Genomic DNA, 19,063 nt, shown 5'->3' with positions numbered 1-19,063 from the left:
GTCATGCTGAATTCAAAATTGGGCTATACAACATGCAAAAAGGTAGGGAGCTTGGGTCTAGAAAGGACTGGAGGGATTAAACTAGCAAAAGAGTGGGTGGAATGTACAGTAAATTAACATCCTATGCATCAGACGCAAAAAACAACAACAACGAGCCCTAAAAAAAAAAAGGCGTATTTGGTGGCAGCAAGCCTCGTAGACAAGGCTAAAGAGGACACCCAGGTTAACACTCAAGAAAATTATAATAACAGACACTACAGCCAGTCTTCAGAACAGCCTTAGAAGGAGGCTAAACATCACAGCCACAGTCCCGCTCCTGGCTTTGAGCAAAAAGTTGACTCTCAGGAGTTAAATGGACTTGACATGGGGAGAGTCATTGTGGGATGTTTTGAAAACCAAGGTAGGATTTTTTTTCTGGTAATCTGAATATGTGCTTCATACTATCACATAGGCAGGAGGCTTATAATGTACACTGCTCAAAAAAATAAAGGGAACACTTAAACAACACAATGTAACTCCAAGTCAATCACACTTTTGTGAAATCAAACTGTCCACTTAGGAAGCAACACTGATTGACAATAAATGTCACATGCTGTTGTGCAAATGGAATAGACAACAGGTGGAAATTATAGGCAATTAGCAAGACACCCCCAATAAAGAAGTGGTTCTGCAGGTGGTGACCACAGACCACTTCTCAGTTCCTATGCTTCCTGGCTGATGTTTTGGTCACTTTTGAATGCTGGCGGTGCTTTCACTCTAGTGGTAGCATGAGACGGAGTCTACAACCCACACAAGTGGCTCAGGTAGTGCAGCTCATCCAGGATGGCACATCAATGCGAGCTGTGGCAAGAAGGTTTGCTGTGTCTGTCAGCGTAGTGTCCAGAGCATGGAGGCGCTACCAGGAGACAGACCAGTACATCAGGAGACGTGGAGGCTGTAGGAGGGCAACAACCCAGCAGCAGGACTGCTACCTCCGCCTTTGTGCAAGGAGGAGCAGGAGGAGCACTGCCAGAGCCCTGCAAAATGACCTCCAGCAGCCCACAAATGTGAATGTGTCTGCTCAAACGGTCAGAAACAGACTCCATGAGGGTGGTATGAGGGCCCGACGTCCACAGGTGGGGGTTGTGCTTACAGCCCAACACCGTGCAGGACGTTTGGCATTTGCCAGAGAACACCAAGATTGGCAAATTCGCCACTGGCACCCTGTGCTCTTCACAGATGAAAGCAGGTTCACACTGAGCACGTGACAGACGTGATAGAGTCTGGAGACGCCGTGGAGAACGTTCTGCTGCCTGCAACATCCTCCAGCATGACCGTTTTGGCAGTGGGTCAGTCATGGTGTGGGGTGGCATTTCTTTGGGGGGCCGCACAGCCCTCCATGTGCTCGCCAGAGGTAGCCTGACTGCCATTAGGTACCGAGATGAGATCCTCAGACCCCTTGTAAGACCATATGCTGGTGCGGTTGGCCCTGGGTTCCTCCTAATGCAAGACAATGCTAGACCTCATGTGGCTGGAGTGTGTCAGCAGTTCCTGCAAGAGGAAGGCATTGATGCTATGGACTGGCCCGCCCGTTCCCCAGACCTGAATCCAATTGAGCACATCTGGGACATCATGTCACGCTCCATCCACCAACGCCACGTTGCACCACAGACTGTCCAGGAGTTGGCGGATGCTTTAGTCCAGGTCTGGGAGGAGATCCCTCAGGAGACCATCCACCACCTCATCAGGAGCATGCCCAGGCGTTGTAGGGAGGTCATACAGGCACGTGGAGGCCACACACACTACTGAGCCTAATTTTGACTTGTTTTAAGGACATTACATCAAAGTTGGATCAGCCTGTAGTGTGGTTTTCCACTTTTTAATTTTGAGGGTGACTCCAAATCCAGACCTCCATGGGTTGATAAATTTGATTTCCATTGATAATTTTTGTGTGATTTTGTTGTCAGCACATTCAACTATGTAAAGAAAAAACTATTTCATAAGATTATTTCATTCATTCAGATCTAGGATGTGTTTTTTAAGTGTTCCCTTTATTTTTTTGAGCAGTGTATATTCTCATACGTGTTCTGCTGTAGCCTACATTGACTTATTTTATTTGACGTTATATTCCGATATGGTGATATTTGTTCTACTGCTACATTGATGTCTTGAAAATTATATGAAATTCGGGTCTTGTAAACCCCACAGCTGAGTATGTGTGCATATGGTGGGTGTTCTGCAGTGTCGTCTAAAAATGTTGCTGTACATTGATGTCTAGAAAATTAGGCTATAAGAAATTCGCACTTGTGTAAACCCCTAATTAGCACCTTGAGAGTGCTGTCCGTTTCACCACCATAGATAGTAGGCTACTTGGCTGCTACTTTGCGTTTGACACCTTTTTTCTCAGGGTGTTCCGGTACCAGGCCGGCTACTGTATCAAATAAATAAATTGCTGCTTCCACAACACACTAGTTCTATTGATTGCTACAATGTAACCCACGCTATGGCCCATACGCGCAGTGACTGACACATTGTCCGATTTTCACTAGTTCACCAATATATAATTATCTGTAGCTTACGGGGTACGACTATCACTGCTCTAGAGCTCCTTACGAAGTTGCACCAATGTTATTACACGACCATTACAAATCGCCCCTAATACAATTTCTGGATTAGTAGCTTCGCATTTGTCGACAAATCATCCCGGCCCGGCTTCCCAGATATCAGTTGTAACTTTTTGGTGGCACTGCTTTGGCTGGTATACAGTAAAATGCATTCCGAGAAAAGTGAGTGTTTGAAGGTTCTAACTTCGAAAATAAACTTATCGGGAATAATAAAAAGTTTGTGGTCGATCGGAAGAATAACCTGCACATTTATTAAACCTGGCGCTTACCTTCTGCAAACTAAAATATAGACGCTCCAGGTCGCCATAACATCGGAAACACCGGTAACACCGGCATGCAGTATATTATTAGTCACAAGGTGGAGTTGTAGGATGTAGTTCCGACTTGGAGAAGTGCAGTATCTGCAGTTGGTTTTGCATTCAATTCTGAAAAAATAACAATAAATCACCACCTATCCCAATACATTTTATTTCGTTAGAAATGTTAAACCCCAAATAGGTATTGAAGCATCTTGTAAATTATTCATGTTTACATGAGATGAAATCATAGCTTTCTTTTTTAATTCCAAGGAAAATGCCTCATCTGAGATATCTGCATGTGACCTTTGCAATGCCTCTCAACACAACTTTCAATTCAACAGATTTCCTAGTCCAGTCATACACAGTAACACCAAGGGCAGGGTTTGGTTGTCAACATGTAATACCTCTGAAGAAAAACGCAAGCAAGCAATAAATACTATCTTTACTACCATTTCTGTTCCTTCATCCTGATGTAAGATGTACAGTATTCAGAAAAATACCGGTACATACTGATGCCAATTAGGATGCTGGAGTTAAGGAGAAATAAATGTTAAGATATTTATTTGTTACACATGTTCTCATAATTTCCTTCTTAAATACTTAGATTTGGATCATTAAAATAATACAATAAATCACAGATTCTCAAATCCCATTTCATTTAAAAACAGCGATGGAATGTAATAAAAAAAATACTATTCTTTAATCAAAACTAAAAGGGGCATGAACTCCTATTTTCCCATCCTTTACAGTGAATGCACTTCTACAAAAATCAGTTTATTGTATCTGTCTCTAGTGTATGGACGCTAAATAGATAGATCAGTCTATTTCTGTTTTTTGAGCAGTTTGTCAATCTGGGTTTTGTACATGTTCTTGACGTCCTCCAGGTCAAGACTCAGCTCCTCTGCCTCCTCAGCCTTCTCTCCATACATCTGGAGGATGGTGTTGTGTCTCTGCTCCAGCTCCTAAAACACAGTCAGTCACACAACACAGGCTCAGAGGTCAACACTAGATCTCTAGTCTCAAGAAGGTTTACTCTAGTGGACTTTCCTTCATCTGTGACTAGATGATTATAAATCTCTGGCCAGCAATTTATCTTGTGAGATGTTAGTTCTCACATAACATCTTGGTTTTAAGCTAAATAATCACAACAGGGATTTACCCTAATACGATTCAACTGGCTTAGTGGTACTTGTATGAATTTATCCTCTCCTCACCTGAAGTTGCACTTTCAGTTTGGGGTTCTCCTTCGCACTGACCTCCATCTCCTCAATCTGATTGGTCAATCTGACCATCTCCTCAGCCATGGAAGAGCGAGTCCTCTCCAGACTAGAGATCTCCAGCTGAGGGGGGTGACGAGAGAGAAAGAAAGAGAGCGAGGGAAAGAAAGAGGTAAGATCCTGGCAAGCATAGTTTTTCAACAACCATCAGAAAGTATATTTGTAAATCAGACACTTAATCGAAAACTAGAAGGCATTTGAAGAAATGCACGTAGGACACTCTTCCAATGGTAGTCCTCAAAGCAATGTCAAAGCAGTGTCAGGCAGGCAGCTGGTACCTGTAGCTGCGCTCTCTCCCTCTCTGAGTTTAAGCTGGGACTGCAGGTTCTCGATGATGTTGGAGCCTCCACTGAGCCGAGCCGTCTCATACAGGTTGGTCCCACTCAAAGACATGGACATGGTCATCGTCCCCAATGACTGATCCAGAGAGTCCTGCTGATGAAATACAATATATTTATTATTATAAATACAAAACAGGTCTCTCTTGTTAACCATCCAACCTCAAGAGAGACAAATATGCAAACTAGTTCTGATTAGGCCCTTTGCCATAAGTTCCCTATTCATTTTACTGAGGTCACCAGCCCTAATTCTGGGCAAAAAATGGGAGGTTGGCTGGGTGCGAAAGGGTAAACAGTGTGCCTGTGGCGAGTACCTGAGGGAAGGAGGAGTGCAGGCAGGTGTGGTCTACCCCACTGATGGAGCTGGAATGGGACAGGGAGGGGGTAGATAAGGCTGGGGGCTCACCCACAGACTGAACTAATGACTTCCGCTCCTTATGACAGAGAAACATACACATCATGTCATTTTCTTTCAACACAGACTGATTTAAGAACAGACATACAAGGCTGGTCATTGATATAGAACATAAATCAATAAATAGATCTATCTTTTCCTTGAGGGCCTCTTGTGCTAGATAGCATTTCTTCTTTTGCTCCACCTTCATTTTTTCCATCTCCAGCTGATTGGTCAGGAGTAGCTGGTGGGAGGAACAGAGGAGGTTAAATCAAATCAAATGTATTTATAAAGCCCTTTTTACATCAGCAGATGTCACAAAGTGCTATACAGAAACCCAACCTAAAACCCCAAACAATGCAGATATAGAAGCACAGTGGCTAGGAAAAACTCCCTATAAAGGCAGGAAACTAGGAAGAAACCAGGCTCTGAGGATGTGTGAGGAGTGTTGTTACGTTACTGCAGGGTGAGTAGGGCAGGGGAAGGAACATACCTTCTCCTTCTTGGCCTCCTTCTGTGTTCGAATGTGCTCTCCCCTCAGATTCTCCAGCTCCACATGCTCCCTACACCATCAGGATTACAAAAAATGGCCATTAATGGAAAGGCTTCAAAGCTTTGTATTCATACCCCTTGACTTATTCCACCTTTTGTTGTGTTACAGCGTGAATTCAAAATTGATTAAATAAATACAACATCTCACCCATCTACACACAATTCCCCATAATGACAAAGTGAAAACATGTTTTTAGAAATTTTAGCAAATTTATTGAAAATGAAATACAGAAATATCTCATATACAAAAGTATTCACATCCCTGAGTCAATACATGTTAGAATCTCCATTGGCAGCGATTACAGCTGTGTCTTTCTGGGTAAGTGTCTAAGAGCTTTGCACACCTGGATTGTACAATATTTGCCCATTATTCTTTTCAAAATTCTTCAAGCTCTGTCAAATTGGTTGTTGATCATTGCTAGACAACCATTTTCAAGTCTTGTCATAGATTTTCAAGCAATTCGGCCACTCCGGAGCGTTCACTGTCTTCTTTGTTAGCAAATCCAGTGTAGATTTGGATTTGGGTTTTAGGTTATTGTCCTGCTCAAAGGTGAATTCGTCTCCCAGTGTCTGGTGGAAAGCAGACTGAAAAAGGTTTTATTTCAGGATTTTGCCTGTGTTTAGCTCCATTCCGTTTCTTTTTCATCCTGAAAAACTCCAGTCCTTAATGATTACAAACATACCCATAACATGATGCAGCCACCAGTGACATGCTTCACTATGGGGATGTTGTTCTCGGGGTGATGAGAGGTGTTGGGTTTGCGCCAGACATAGCATTTTCCTTGATGGCCAAAAAGCTCAGTTTTAGTCTCATCTGACCAGAGTACCTTCTTCCATATGTTTGGGGAGTCTCCCACATGGCTTTTGGCGAACACCAAACGTTTGCATATTTATTTCTTTAAGCAATGGCTTTTTTCTGCCCACTCTTCCGTAAAGCCCAGCTCTGTGGAGTGTACGGCTTAAAGTGGTCCTATGGACAGATACTCCAATCTCCGCTGTGAAGCTTTGCAGCTCCTTCAGGGTTATCTTTGGTCTCTTTGTTGCCTCTGATTAATGCCCTCCTTGCCTGGTCCGTGAGTTTTGGTGGGCGGCCCTCTCTTGGAAGGTTTGTTGTGGTGCCATATTCTTTCAATTTTTTTTATAATGATTTAATGGTGCTCCGTGGGATGTTCAAAGTTTTGGATATTGTTGTATAACCCAACTCTGATCTGTACTTCTCCACAACTTTGTCCCTGACCTGTTTGGAGAGCTCCTTGGTCTTCATGGTGCCGCTTGCTTGGTGGTGCCCCTTGCTTAGTGGTGTTGCAGACTCTGGGGGCCTTTCAGAACAGGTGTATATATACCACTGAGATCATGTGACAGATCATGTGACACTTAGATTGCACACAGGTGGACTTTATTTAACTAACTATGTGACTTCTGAAGGTAACTGGTTGCACCAGATCTTATTTAGGGGCTTCATAGCAAAGGGGGTGAATACATATGCACACACCACTTTTCCATTATTGATGTTTTAGAATTTTTTGAAACAAGTTATTTTTTAAATTTCACTTCGCCAATTTGGACTATTTTGTGTATGTCCATTACATGAAATCCAAATAAAAATCCATTTAAATTACAGGTTGTAATGCAACAAAATAAAAAACTACAAAGGGGATAATACTTTTGCAAGGCATTGTATGCTTGAAAATATGGAGAGTGGTACTCAGTAATGGGTTGTATAGGATTTGCTCCAAACATATCACTTTGTATTCAGGAAGACCTCCACTACCTGCTTCTGTCATCCAGTTTCTCCCGCCTGATCTTCTCTGCGTCCAGCTGACCGTGGAGACGCCCTTTCTCCTGGCGAAGCAGGGAATTCTGGGACTCCAGTGAGACCAGCTGGGCCTTAATGGCCAGAAGCTCCTCAGTTGCTGTTCGCTCCTTTTCCAAGGCAATGGCCAGCTGGGCCTGTGCCTCCACTGTTGAGTTAAAGGGTGGGAGCAATCTGGTCCTGACAAGACTTAGAAAGCTGTTGTTACAAACTAAAGTAACTTTTGACATCAGAGACATCTGTTCTCACCTAGTCGATCTGAAATGCTCTTCTCTAGCTCCTCCCATGACGCCGTCTGGCTCCCCAGCGAAGCCTGCAGGTTCTCGATCTGTCTGAGCAGGGGCCGTGTTGCCAAGGTAACAATCTGACTCAGCTCCTGGTTCCTGGTCTCCGCCCCCTGCAGTCTCTATAGACACAACCGGTAAACACATCAGTGTGTAACCTTTGACCCCTATCACACAAGCATGGCTGCGCCTTACAGTCAACTCCAAAGAAGTAATGAAGAGAACAGGCATGTGTGAGTGTCTCCTACCTGCGGGTGGTCACTGATCTCCTCCCTCAGGTAGTCTTCTTTCCTGGCCTGCTGCTGTTCAGCCCTCTGCAGAGCCAGCCGTAGATCAGCCACCTGATTGACCAGAGCATCCTGCTGTATGCGGGCCTCCTCCTGGGACTTCACAAGGGTCAGAGCCAGCTCCTCCTTGGCCTGGGTCTCCCTGCTCAAAGCATCCTCCTGGGCCTCGCTGGCATGGCTGGCCTTGGCTTTGTGCAGCCCCCGCCAGTTCCCTGAGATCACACACATACACCCCACCATGTCACTGCATGGCTTGGAAATATGAGTTGGTGCTTCTGTGACCGTCTTTACCCGTCAGAATGGTGTGTCTTTGTGGGATTTCTAAATGACAAGCACGTCTGAAGCAGGAAAAAAGTTGGAAAACTAGAGTTTTTATTATTTTACAAGTTAGAGTGAAGTATGTACACTACCAGTCAAGAGTTTGGCAACACCTGCTCATTCAAGGGTTTTTCTTTATTTTTACTATTTTTTACATTGTAGAATAATAGTGAAGACATCACAACTATGAAATAACACATATGGAATCATGTAGTAACCAAAAAAAGTGTTAAACAAATCAAAATATGTTTTATATTTAAGATTCTTCAAATAGCCACCCTTTGCCTTGATGATAGCTTTGCACACTCTTGTCATTCTCTCAACCAGCTCCATGAGGTAGTCACCTGGAATGCATTTCAATTAACAGGTGTGCCTTCTTAAAAGTTAATTTGTGGAATTTATTTCCTTCTTAATTTTTTATTTATTTCACCTTTATTTAACCAGGTAAACCAGTTGAGAACAAGTTCTCATTTACAACTGCGACCTGGCCAAGATAAAGCATAGCAGTGCGATAAAAACAACAACACAGAGTTACATATGGGGTAAAACAAAACAAAAATCAAAAAAATACAACAGAAATACAATTAATATACAGTGTGCAAATTTAGCAAGTTATGGAGGTAAGGCAATAAAATAGGCTATAGTGCAAAATAATTACAATTTAGTATTAACACTGGAATGATGTGCAAGAGATGATGTGCAAATAGAGATACTGGGGTACAGATGAGCAAAATAAATAACAATATAGGGATGAGGTAGTTGGGCGGGCTAATTTCAGATGGGCTGTGTACAGGTGCAGTGATCGGTAAGTGCTCTGACAACTGATGCCTAAAGTTAGTGAGGGAGATAAGCGTCTCCAGCTTCAGAGATTTTTGCAGTTTGTTCCAGTCATTGGCAGCAGAGAACTGGAAGGAATTGCGGCCAAAGGAGGTGTTGGCTTTGGGGATGACCAGTGAGATATACCCGCTGGAGCGCAGACTACGGGTGGGTGTTGCTATGGTGACCAATGAGCTAAGATAAGGCGGGGATTTGCCTAGCAGTGATTTATAGATGGCCTGGAGCCAGTGGGTTTGGCGACGAATATGTAGTGAGGACCAGCCAACAAGAGCGTACAGGTCACAGTGGTGGGTATTATATGGGGCTTTGGAGACAAAACGGATGGCACTGTGATAGACAACATCCAATTTGCTGAGTAGAGTGTTGAGGCTATTTTGTAAATGACATCGCCGAAGTCAAGGATCGGTAGGATAGTCAGTTTTACAAGGGCATGTTTGGCAGCATGAGTGAAGGAGGCTTTGTTGCGAAATAGGAAACCGATTCTAGATTTAACTTTGGATTGGAGATTCTTAATGTGAGTCTGGAAGGAGAGTTTACAGTCTAACCAGACACCTAGATATTTGTAGTTGTCCACACAGGGGACTTTAATGCAGGGAAACTTAAATCCGTTCTACCTAATTTCTACCAGCATGTTAAATGTGCAACCAGAGGGGAAAAAACTCTAGACCACCTTTACTCCACACACAGAGACGCATACAAAGCTCTCCCTCGCCCTCCATTTGGCAAATCTGACCATAACTCTATCCTCCTGATTCCTGCTTATAAGCAAAAACTGAAGCAGGAAGCACCAGTGATTCGGCTAATAAAAAGTGGTCAGATGACGCGAGATGCTAAGCTACAGGACTGTTTTGCTAGCACAGACTGGAACATGTTCGGGATTCTTCAGACAGCATTGAGGGGAGTACACCACATCAGTCACTGGCTTCATCAATAAGTGCATCGATGATGTCGTCCCCCATAGTGACCGTACGTACATACCCCAACCAGAAGCCATGGATTACAGGAAACATCCGCACTGAGCTAAAGGGTAGAGCTGCCGCTTTCAAGCGAACGGGACTCTAACCCGGACGCTTATAAGAAATCCCGCTATGACCTCCGACGAACCATCAAACAGGCAAAGAGTCAATACAGGTCTAAGATTGAATCATACTACACTGGCTCTGACGCTCGTCGGATGTGGCAGGGCTTGAAAACTATTACAGACTACAAAGGGAAGCACAGCCGCGAGCTGCCCAGTGACACAAGCCTACCAGACGAGCTAAACCACTTCTATGCTCGCTTCGAGGCAAGCAACACTGAAGCATGCATGAGAGCACCAGCTGTTCCGGACGACTATGTGATCACGCTCTCCGTAGCCGATGTGAGTAAGACTTTTAAGCAGGTCAACATTCACAAGGCCGCAGGGCCAGACGGATTACCAGGACGTGTACTTCCGAGCATGTGCTGACCAACTGGCAAGTGTCTTCACTGACATTTTCAACATGTCCCTGACTGAGTCTGTAATACCAACATGTTTCAAGCAGACCACCATAGTCCCGTGCCCAAGAACTCTAAGATAACCTGCCTAAATGACTACCGACCCGTGGCACTGACGTCTGTAGCCATGAAGTGCTTTGAAAGACTGGTCATGGCTCACATCAACAGCATAATCCCAGAAACCCTAGACCCACTCCAATTTGCATACCGCCCCAACAGATCCACAGATGATGCAATCTCTATCGCACTCCACACTGCCCTTTCCCACCTGGACAAGAGGAACACCTACGTGAGAATGCTATTCATTGACTACAGCTCAGCATTCAACACCATAGTGCCCTCAAAGCTCATCACTAAGCTAAGGATCCTGGGACTAAACACCTCCCTCTGCAACTGGATCCTGGACTTCCTGACGGGCCGCCCCCAGCTGGTAAGGGTAGGTAACAACACATCTGCCACACTGATCCTCAACACGGGGACCCCTCAGGGGTGCGTGCTCAGTCCCCCCTCCTGTACTCTCTGTTCACCCATGACTGCATGGCCAGGCACGACTCCAACACCATCATTAAGTTTGCCGACGACACAACAGTGGTAGGCCTGATCACCGACAACGATGAGACAGCCTATAGGGAGGAGGTCAGAGATCTGGCCGTGTGGTGCCAGGACAACAACCTCTCCCTCAACGTGACCAAGACAAAGGAGATGATTGTGGACTACAGGAAAAAAAAGAGGACTGAGCACGCCCCATTCTCATCGACGGGGCTGTAGTGGAACAGGTTGAGAGCTTCAAGTTCCTTGGTGTCCACATCACCAACGAACTATCATGGTCCAAACACACCAAGACAGTCGTGAAGAGGGCACGACAAAGCCTATTCCCCCTCAGGAGACTAAAAAGATTTGGCATGGGTCCTCAGATCCTCAAAAATTCTACAGCTGCACCATCGAGAGCATCCTGACTGGTTGCATCACCGCCTGGTATGGCAACTGCTTGGCCTCTGACCGCAAGGCACTACAGAGGGTAGTGCGTACGGCCCAGTACATCACAGGGGCAAAGCTCCCTGCCATCCAGGACCTCTATACCAGGCGGTGTCAGAGGAAGGCCCTCAAAATTGTCAAAGACTCCAGTCACCCTAGTCATAGACTGTTCTCTCTGCTACCGCACGGCAAGCGGTACCGGAGTGCCAAGTCTAGGTCCAAAAGACTTCTCAACAGCTTCTACCCCCAAGCCATAAGACTCCTGAACAGCTAATCATGGCTACCCGGACTATTTGCACTGCCCCCCCCACCCCATACTTTTACGCTGCTGCTACTCTGTTAAGTATTTATGCATAGTCACTTTAACTCTACCCACATGTACATATTACCTCAACTACCTCAACTAGCCGGTGCCCCCGCACATTGACTATGCAACGGTACCCCCTGTATATATAGCCTCCCCTACTGTCACTTTATTCTATTGTATATATAGCCTCCCTACTGTCACTTTATTTTTACTTCTGCTCTTTTTTCTCAACACTTTTTTGTTGTTGTTTTATTCTTACTTTTTGTTTAAAATAAATGCACTGTTGGTTAAGGGCTGTAAGTAAGCATTTCACTGTAATGTCTGCACCTGTTGTATTCGGCGCATGTGACCAATAAAATTTGATTTGATTTGATTTGATTTGAATAGATTTAGTTGATTTCTTACTAAGTTCAATAAATGTTTGAATATTGTTGTATTTCGGTTTAATGTCTGGATTCCGTGATTCGGTCCGTAACGCCTATTTTATAGGGCCCTAGTCAATGAACTTGTCATAAATCAACATAGGATATGCCCTCTTCCCCCCAACAAGACTCAAATATATATATATATATATTGGAAATGTAAGCAGGGGTTGAGCTTCTTCAGTTTGTGTCACAAAGTGGATACGTTTCTGTGTCCCTTTCAGAGTGAGTGACACATTGACTTTATATAGTGTACCAAGAGTTGTTCCCTTGCTTACGGCCATACCAGCCTGAATACGCCCGATCTCGTCCGATCTCGGAAGCTAAGCAGGGTCGGGCCTGGTTAGTACTTGGATGGGAGACCGCCTGGGAATACCAGGTGCTGTAAGCTTTTGTCCCAGTAGAGCGTGCTCTTGTGTCATGGAGCAACTGCTTTTTATTTATCACCCTAATAATATCATGGATTGTTATTGGACTAAATGCAGTTTGTGTGCTGCCCTGCCCTGATCAAATCAAATCAAATAATGGACAGTGCGTTTCCCTCAAAATATAGGCAGTACATGCAGCCTTTGTTTTTAGTCTAGGAGACAGTCAATGTCTGTAGTCCATTAGGGCACTATACAATCCCTTCAATGTTTTGCCTGATTCCGTTAATTCCCAAGTTCCCTTTTCTCCGTTTAGATTTCCCCGTTGACCGTTTGTCCCTGTTTTGGCAGGTTTTCGCTCTCAAAAGTACACCTTTTTTAATAGCAAAACAGCACAATTGGATGTTCTATGTCCACAACAATGTTTAAACCCTATCAGGTGACCATTTGTGAGGTCTGGGAAAAATGTAAGACATTTAGATGTTGGGGTGTAGTTACCCTTAAATGCAAGCATGCACCAGGAAGAGACCTTTGTTTGGTTAAGCGGTGTTGCTGTAGAACAAATGGCAACTGGAGTGATGCAAATGATCACGGTATAATTCTGCCATGCAGGCATAGGCTACTTTGTAGTTAACATTTACTTGCGAAGGTTTTGGGGAAAGCCATTCCTTCCCTACCAGAAGAAGGTTATCATTAGCATCATCGCTAACGGCTACACAAAGTGTAGACATACGCGCGCACCGCACACATGCACACAGACAGGGGCATTCCTGTGCCGTTTCAGAAAGTTCATGGAAATACGAATCACTGATGCATTTTGTTCATGTCTTATGATTGACTTGGGCAAATGAATGCGTTTTCTAACAAGTTGAATAGATTTAGTTGATTTCTTACTAAGTTCAATAAATGTTTGAATATTGTTGAATTTCGGTTTAATGTCTGGATTCCGTGATTCGGTCCGCAACGCCTATTTTATAGGGCCCTATTCAATGAACTTGTCATAAATCAACATAGGATATGCCCTCTTCCCCCCAACAAGACTCAAATATATATATATATATATTGGAAATGTAAGCAGGGGTTGAGCTTCTTCAGTTTGTGTCACAAAGTGGATACATTTCTGTGTCCCTTTCAGAGTGAGTGACACATTGACTTTATATAGTGTACCAAGAGTTGTTCCCTCGCTTACGGCCATACCAGCCTGAATACGCCCGATCTCGTCCGATCTCGGAAGCTAAGCAGGGTCGGGCCTGGTTAGTACTTGGATGGGAGACCGCCTGGGAATACCAGGTGCTGTAAGCTTTTTGTCCCAGTAGAGCTTGCTCTTGTGTCATGGAGCAACTGCTTTTTATTTATCACCCTAATAATATCATGGATTGTTATTGGACTAAATGCAGTTTGTGTGCTGCCCTGCCCTGATCAAATCAAATCATATAATGGACAGTGCGTTTCCCTCAAAATATAGGCAGTACATGCAGCCTTTGTTTTTAGTCTAGGAGACAGTCAATGTCTGTAGTCCATTAGGGCACTATACAATCCCTTCAATGTTTTGCCTGATTCCGTTAATTCCCAAGTTCCCTTTTCTCCGTTTAGATTTCCCCGTTGACCGTTTGTCCCTGTTTTGGCAGGTTTTCGCTCTCAAAAGTACACCTTTTTAATAGCAAAACAGCACAATTGGATGTTCTATGTCCACAACAATGTTTAAACCCTATCAGGTGACCATTTGTGAGGTCTGGGAAAAATGTAAGACATTTAGATGTTGGGGTGTAGTTACCCTTAAATGCAAGCATGCACCAGGAAGAGACCTTTGTTTGGTTAAGCGGTGTTGCTGTAGAACAAATGGCAACTGGAGTGATGCAAATGATCACGGTATAATTCTGCCAGGCAGGCATAGGCTACTTTGTAGTTAACATTTACTTGCGAAGGTTTTGGGGAAAGCCATTCCTTCCCTACCAGAAGAAGGTTATCATTAGCATCATCGCTAACGGCTACACAAAGTGTAGACATACGCGCGCACCGCACACATGCACACAGACAGGGGCATTCCTGTGCCGTTTCAGAAAGTTCATGGAAATACGAATCACTGATGCATTTTGTTCATGTCTTATGATTGACTTGGGCAAATTAATGCGTTTTCTAACAAGTTGAATAGATTTAGTTGATTTCTTACTAAGTTCAATAAATGTTTGAATATTGTTGAATTTCGGTTTAATGTCTGGATTCCGTGATTCGGTCCGCAACGCCTATTTTATAGGGCCCTAGTCAATGAACTTGTCATAAATCAACATAGGATATGCCCTCTTCCCCCCCCCCCAACAAGACTCAAATATATATATATATATATTGGAAATGTAAGCAGGGGTTGAGCTTCTTCAGTTTGTGTCACAAAGTGGATACGTTTCTGTGTCCCTTTCAGAGTGAGTGACACATTGACTTTATATAGTGTACCAAGAGTTGTTCCCTCGCTTACGGCCATACCAGCCTGAATATGCCCGATCTCGTCCGATCTCGGAAGCTAAGCAGGGTCGGGCCTGGTTAGTACTTGGATGGGAGACCGCCTGGGAATACCAGGTGCTGTAAGCTTTTGTCCCAGTAGAGCGTGCTCTTGTGTCATGGAGCAACTGCTTTTTATTTATCACCCTAATAATATCATGGATTGTTATTGGACTAAATGCAGTTTGTGTGCTGCCCTGCCCTGATCAAATCAAATCAAATAATGGACAGTGCGTTTCCCTCAAAATATAGGCAGTACATGCAGCCTTTGTTTTTAGTCTAGGAGACAGTCAATGTCTGTAATCCATTAGGGCACTATACAATCCCTTCAATGTTTTGCCTGATTCCGTTAACTCCCAAGTTCCCTTTTCTCCGTTTAGATTTCCCCGTTGACTGTTTGTCCCTGTTTTGGCAGGTTTTCGCTCTCAAAAGTACACCTTTTTAATAGCAAAACAGCACAATTGGATGTTCTATGTCCACAACAATGTTTAAACCCTATCAGGTGACCATTTGTGAGGTCTGGAAAAAATTTAAGACATTTAGATGTTGGGGTGTAGTTACCCTTAAATGCAAGCATGCACCAGGAAGAGACCTTTGTTTGGTTAAGCGGTGTTGCTGTAGAACAAATGGCAACTGGAGTGATGCAAATGATCACGGTATAATTCTGCCATGCAGGCATAGGCTACTTTGTAGTTAACATTTACTTGCGAAGGTTTTGGGGAAAGCCATTCCTTCCCTACCAGAAGAAGGTTATCATTAGCATCATCGCTAACGGCTACACAAAGTGTAGACATACGCGCGCACCGCACACATGCACACAGACAGGGGCATTCCTGTGCCGTTTCAGAAAGTTCATGGAAATACGAATCACTGATGCATTTTGTTCATGTCTTATGATTGACTTGGGCAAATGAATGCGTTTTCTAACAAGTTGAATAGATTTAGTTGATTTCTTACTAAGTTCAATAAATGTTTGAATATTGTTGAATTTCGGTTTAATGTCTGGATTCCGTGATTCGGTCCGCAACGCCTATTTTATAGGGCCCTAGTCAATGAACTTGTCATAAATCAACATAGGATATGCCCTCTTCCCCCCCAACAAGACTCAAATATATATATATATATATTGGAAATGTAAGCAAGGGTTGAGCTTCTTCAGTTTGTGTCACAAAGTGGATACATTTCTGTGTCCCTTTCAGAGTGAGTGACACATTGACTTTATATAGTGTACCAAGAGTTGTTCCCTTGCTTACGGCCATACCAGCCTGAATACGACCGATCTCGTCCGATCTCGGAAGCTAAGCAGGGTCGGGCCTGGTTAGTACTTGGATGGGAGACCGCCTGGGAATACCAGGTGCTGTAAGCTTTTTGTCCCAGTAGAGCGTGCTCTTGTGTCATGGAGCAACTGCTTTTTATTTATCACCCTAATAATATCATGGATTGTTATTGGACTAAATGCAGTTTGTGTGCTGCCCTGCCCTGATCAAATCAAATAATGGACAGTGCGTTTCCCTCAAAATATAGGCAGTACATGCAGCCTTTGTTTTTAGTCTAGGAGACAATCAATGTCTGTAGTCCATTAGGGCACTATACAATCCCTTCAATGTTTTGCCTGATTCCGTTAATTCCCAAGTTCCCTTTTCTCCGTTTAGATTTCCCCGTTGACCGTTTGTCCCTGTTTTGGCAGGTTTTCGCTCTCAAAAGTACACCTTTTTAATAGCAAAACAGCACAATTGGATGTTCTATGTCCACAACAATGTTTAAACCCTATCAGGTGACCATTTGTGAGGTCTGGGAAAAATGTAAGACATTTAGATGTTGGGGTGTAGTTACCCTTAAATGCAAGCATGCACCAGGAAGAGACCTTTGTTTGGTTAAGCGGTGTTGCTGTAGAACAAATGGCAACTGGAGTGATGCAAATGATCACGGTATAATTCTGCCATGCAGGCATAGGCTACTTTGTAGTTAACATTTACTTGCGAAGGTTTTGGGGAAAGCCATTCCTTCCCTACCAGAAGAAGGTTATCATTAGCATCATCGCTAACGGCTACACAAAGTGTAGACATACGCGCGCACCGCACACATGCACACAGACAGGGGCATTCCTGTGCCGTTTCAGAAAGTTCATGGAAATACGAATCACTGATGCATTTTGTTCATGTCTTATGATTGACTTGGGCAAATGAATGCGTTTTCTAACAAGTTGTATAGTGCCCGAATCTGAACAGCGCCGGAAGAAGATGGCTGCCGTTTTACAGCCCTCTAACCAATTGTACTATTATGTGTGTTTTTCCGCGTTATTTGTAATTTATTTTGTACATAATGTTTCTGCCATCGTCTCTTATAACCAAAGAGAGCTTCTGGATATCAGGACAGCGATTACTCACCTCGCGTTGGACGAACACTTTTTCTTCAACGAGGCGTTCGCGAAGGATATTCTACAGACTCCCGACAAGGCCCAGATCCCCGTCATTCGCGTGAGGAAGAGACGGAGATATCGTGGACGTAGGTCGGGGTGCCTTGTAAGGATCCGACGGCGAACGAGTAAACTGCCTCTCCCATCAATCCTATTAGCCAACGTTCAAGCTTTGGAGAATAAAATGGACGATTTAAGATTACGGTTATCCTACCAACGGGACATTAAAAACTGTAATATCTTATGTTTCACGGAGTCGTGGCTGAACGACGACAATGATAACATTCAGCTAGCAGGCTATACGCTACATCGGCAGGACAGAACGGCAGACTCGGGTAAGACGAGGGGTGGCGGTCTCTGTATATTTGTAAACAACAGCTGGTGCACCAAATCAAATACTAAGGAAGTCTCAAGGTTTTGCTCGCCTGAGGTAGAGTATCTTATGATAAGCTGCAGACCACACTATTTACCAAGAGAGTTTTCATCTATATTTTTCATAGCTGTCTATTTACCACCACAAACCAATGCTGGCATTAAGATTGCACTGAATGAGTTGTACAAGGCCATTAATCAACAGGAAAACGCTCATCCAGATGCAGCGCTCCTAGTAGCAGGGGACTTTAATGCAGGGAAACTTAAATCCGTTCTACCTAATTTCTACCAGCATGTTAAATGTGCAACCAGAGGGGAAAAAACTCTAGACCACCTTTACTCCACACACAGAGACGCATACAAAGCTCTCCCTCGCCCTCCATTTGGCAAATCTGACCATAACTCTATCCTCCTGATTCCTGCTTATAAGCAAAAACTGAAGCAGGAAGCACCAGTGATTCGGCTAATAAAAAAGTGGTCAGATGACGCAGATGCTAAGCTACAGGACTGTTTTGCTAGCACAGACTGGAACATGTTCCGGGATTCTTCAGACAGCATTGAGGAGTACACCACATCAGTCACTGGCTTCATCAATAAGTGCATCGATGATGTCGTCCCCACAGTGACCGTACGTACATACCCCAACCAGAAGCCATGGATTACAGGAAACATCCGCACTGAGCTAAAGGGTAGAGCTGCCGCTTTCAAGGAACGGGACTCTAACCCGGACGCTTATAAGAAATCCCGCTATGACCTCCGACGAACCATCAAACAGGCAAAGAGTCAATACAGGTCTAAGATTGAATCATACTACACTGGCTCTGACGCTCGTCGGATGTGGCAGGGCTTGAAAACTATTACAGACTACAAAGGGAAGCACAGCCGCGAGCTGCCCAGTGACACAAGCCTACCAGACGAGCTAAACCACTTCTATGCTCGCTTCGAGGCAAGCAACACTGAAGCATGCATGAGAGCACCAGCTGTTCCGGACGACTATGTGATCACGCTCTCCGTAGCCGATGTGAGTAAGACTTTTAAGCAGGTCAACATTCACAAGGCCGCAGGGCCAGACGGATTACCAGGACGTGTACTCCGAGCATGTGCTGACCAACTGGCAAGTGTCTTCACTGACATTTTCAACATGTCCCTGACTGAGTCTGTAATACCAACATGTTTCAAGCAGACCACCATAGTCCCCGTGCCCAAGAACTCTAAGATAACCTGCCTAAATGACT

General features: G+C 44.1%; 4 non-coding genes and 1 pseudogene across 4 annotated transcripts; 4 read left to right on the top strand and 1 right to left on the bottom strand.

The window, feature by feature from the left end:
- Window positions 1–3,055: 3,055 nt before the first annotated feature.
- On the bottom strand, window positions 3,056–8,087 carry LOC123492107 (annotated as a pseudogene).
- A 4,367-nt stretch (window positions 8,088–12,454) lies between these two features.
- On the top strand, window positions 12,455–12,573 carry LOC123492130. The gene has a single exon (XR_006661641.1). It is a non-coding gene; the product is annotated as a 5S ribosomal RNA (ribosomal RNA).
- Window positions 12,574–13,730: 1,157 nt separating this feature from the next.
- On the top strand, window positions 13,731–13,849 carry LOC123492129. The gene has a single exon (XR_006661640.1). It is a non-coding gene; the product is annotated as a 5S ribosomal RNA (ribosomal RNA).
- Window positions 13,850–15,011: 1,162 nt separating this feature from the next.
- LOC123492120 lies at window positions 15,012–15,130 on the top strand. Its single transcript, XR_006661631.1, has one exon. It is a non-coding gene; the product is annotated as a 5S ribosomal RNA (ribosomal RNA).
- Window positions 15,131–16,287: 1,157 nt separating this feature from the next.
- LOC123492123 lies at window positions 16,288–16,406 on the top strand. The gene has a single exon (XR_006661634.1). It is a non-coding gene; the product is annotated as a 5S ribosomal RNA (ribosomal RNA).
- The last annotated feature ends 2,657 nt before the right edge of the window (window positions 16,407–19,063 follow it).

The sequence above is a fragment of the Coregonus clupeaformis genome, chromosome 12 (genome assembly GCF_020615455.1).
Source record: "Coregonus clupeaformis isolate EN_2021a chromosome 12, ASM2061545v1, whole genome shotgun sequence".
In the NCBI taxonomy this organism is placed as follows: Eukaryota; Metazoa; Chordata; class Actinopteri; order Salmoniformes; family Salmonidae; genus Coregonus; species Coregonus clupeaformis.
Note: the sequence above shows the minus strand (reverse complement) of the source record. Positions and strands in the feature narration are given on the sequence as shown.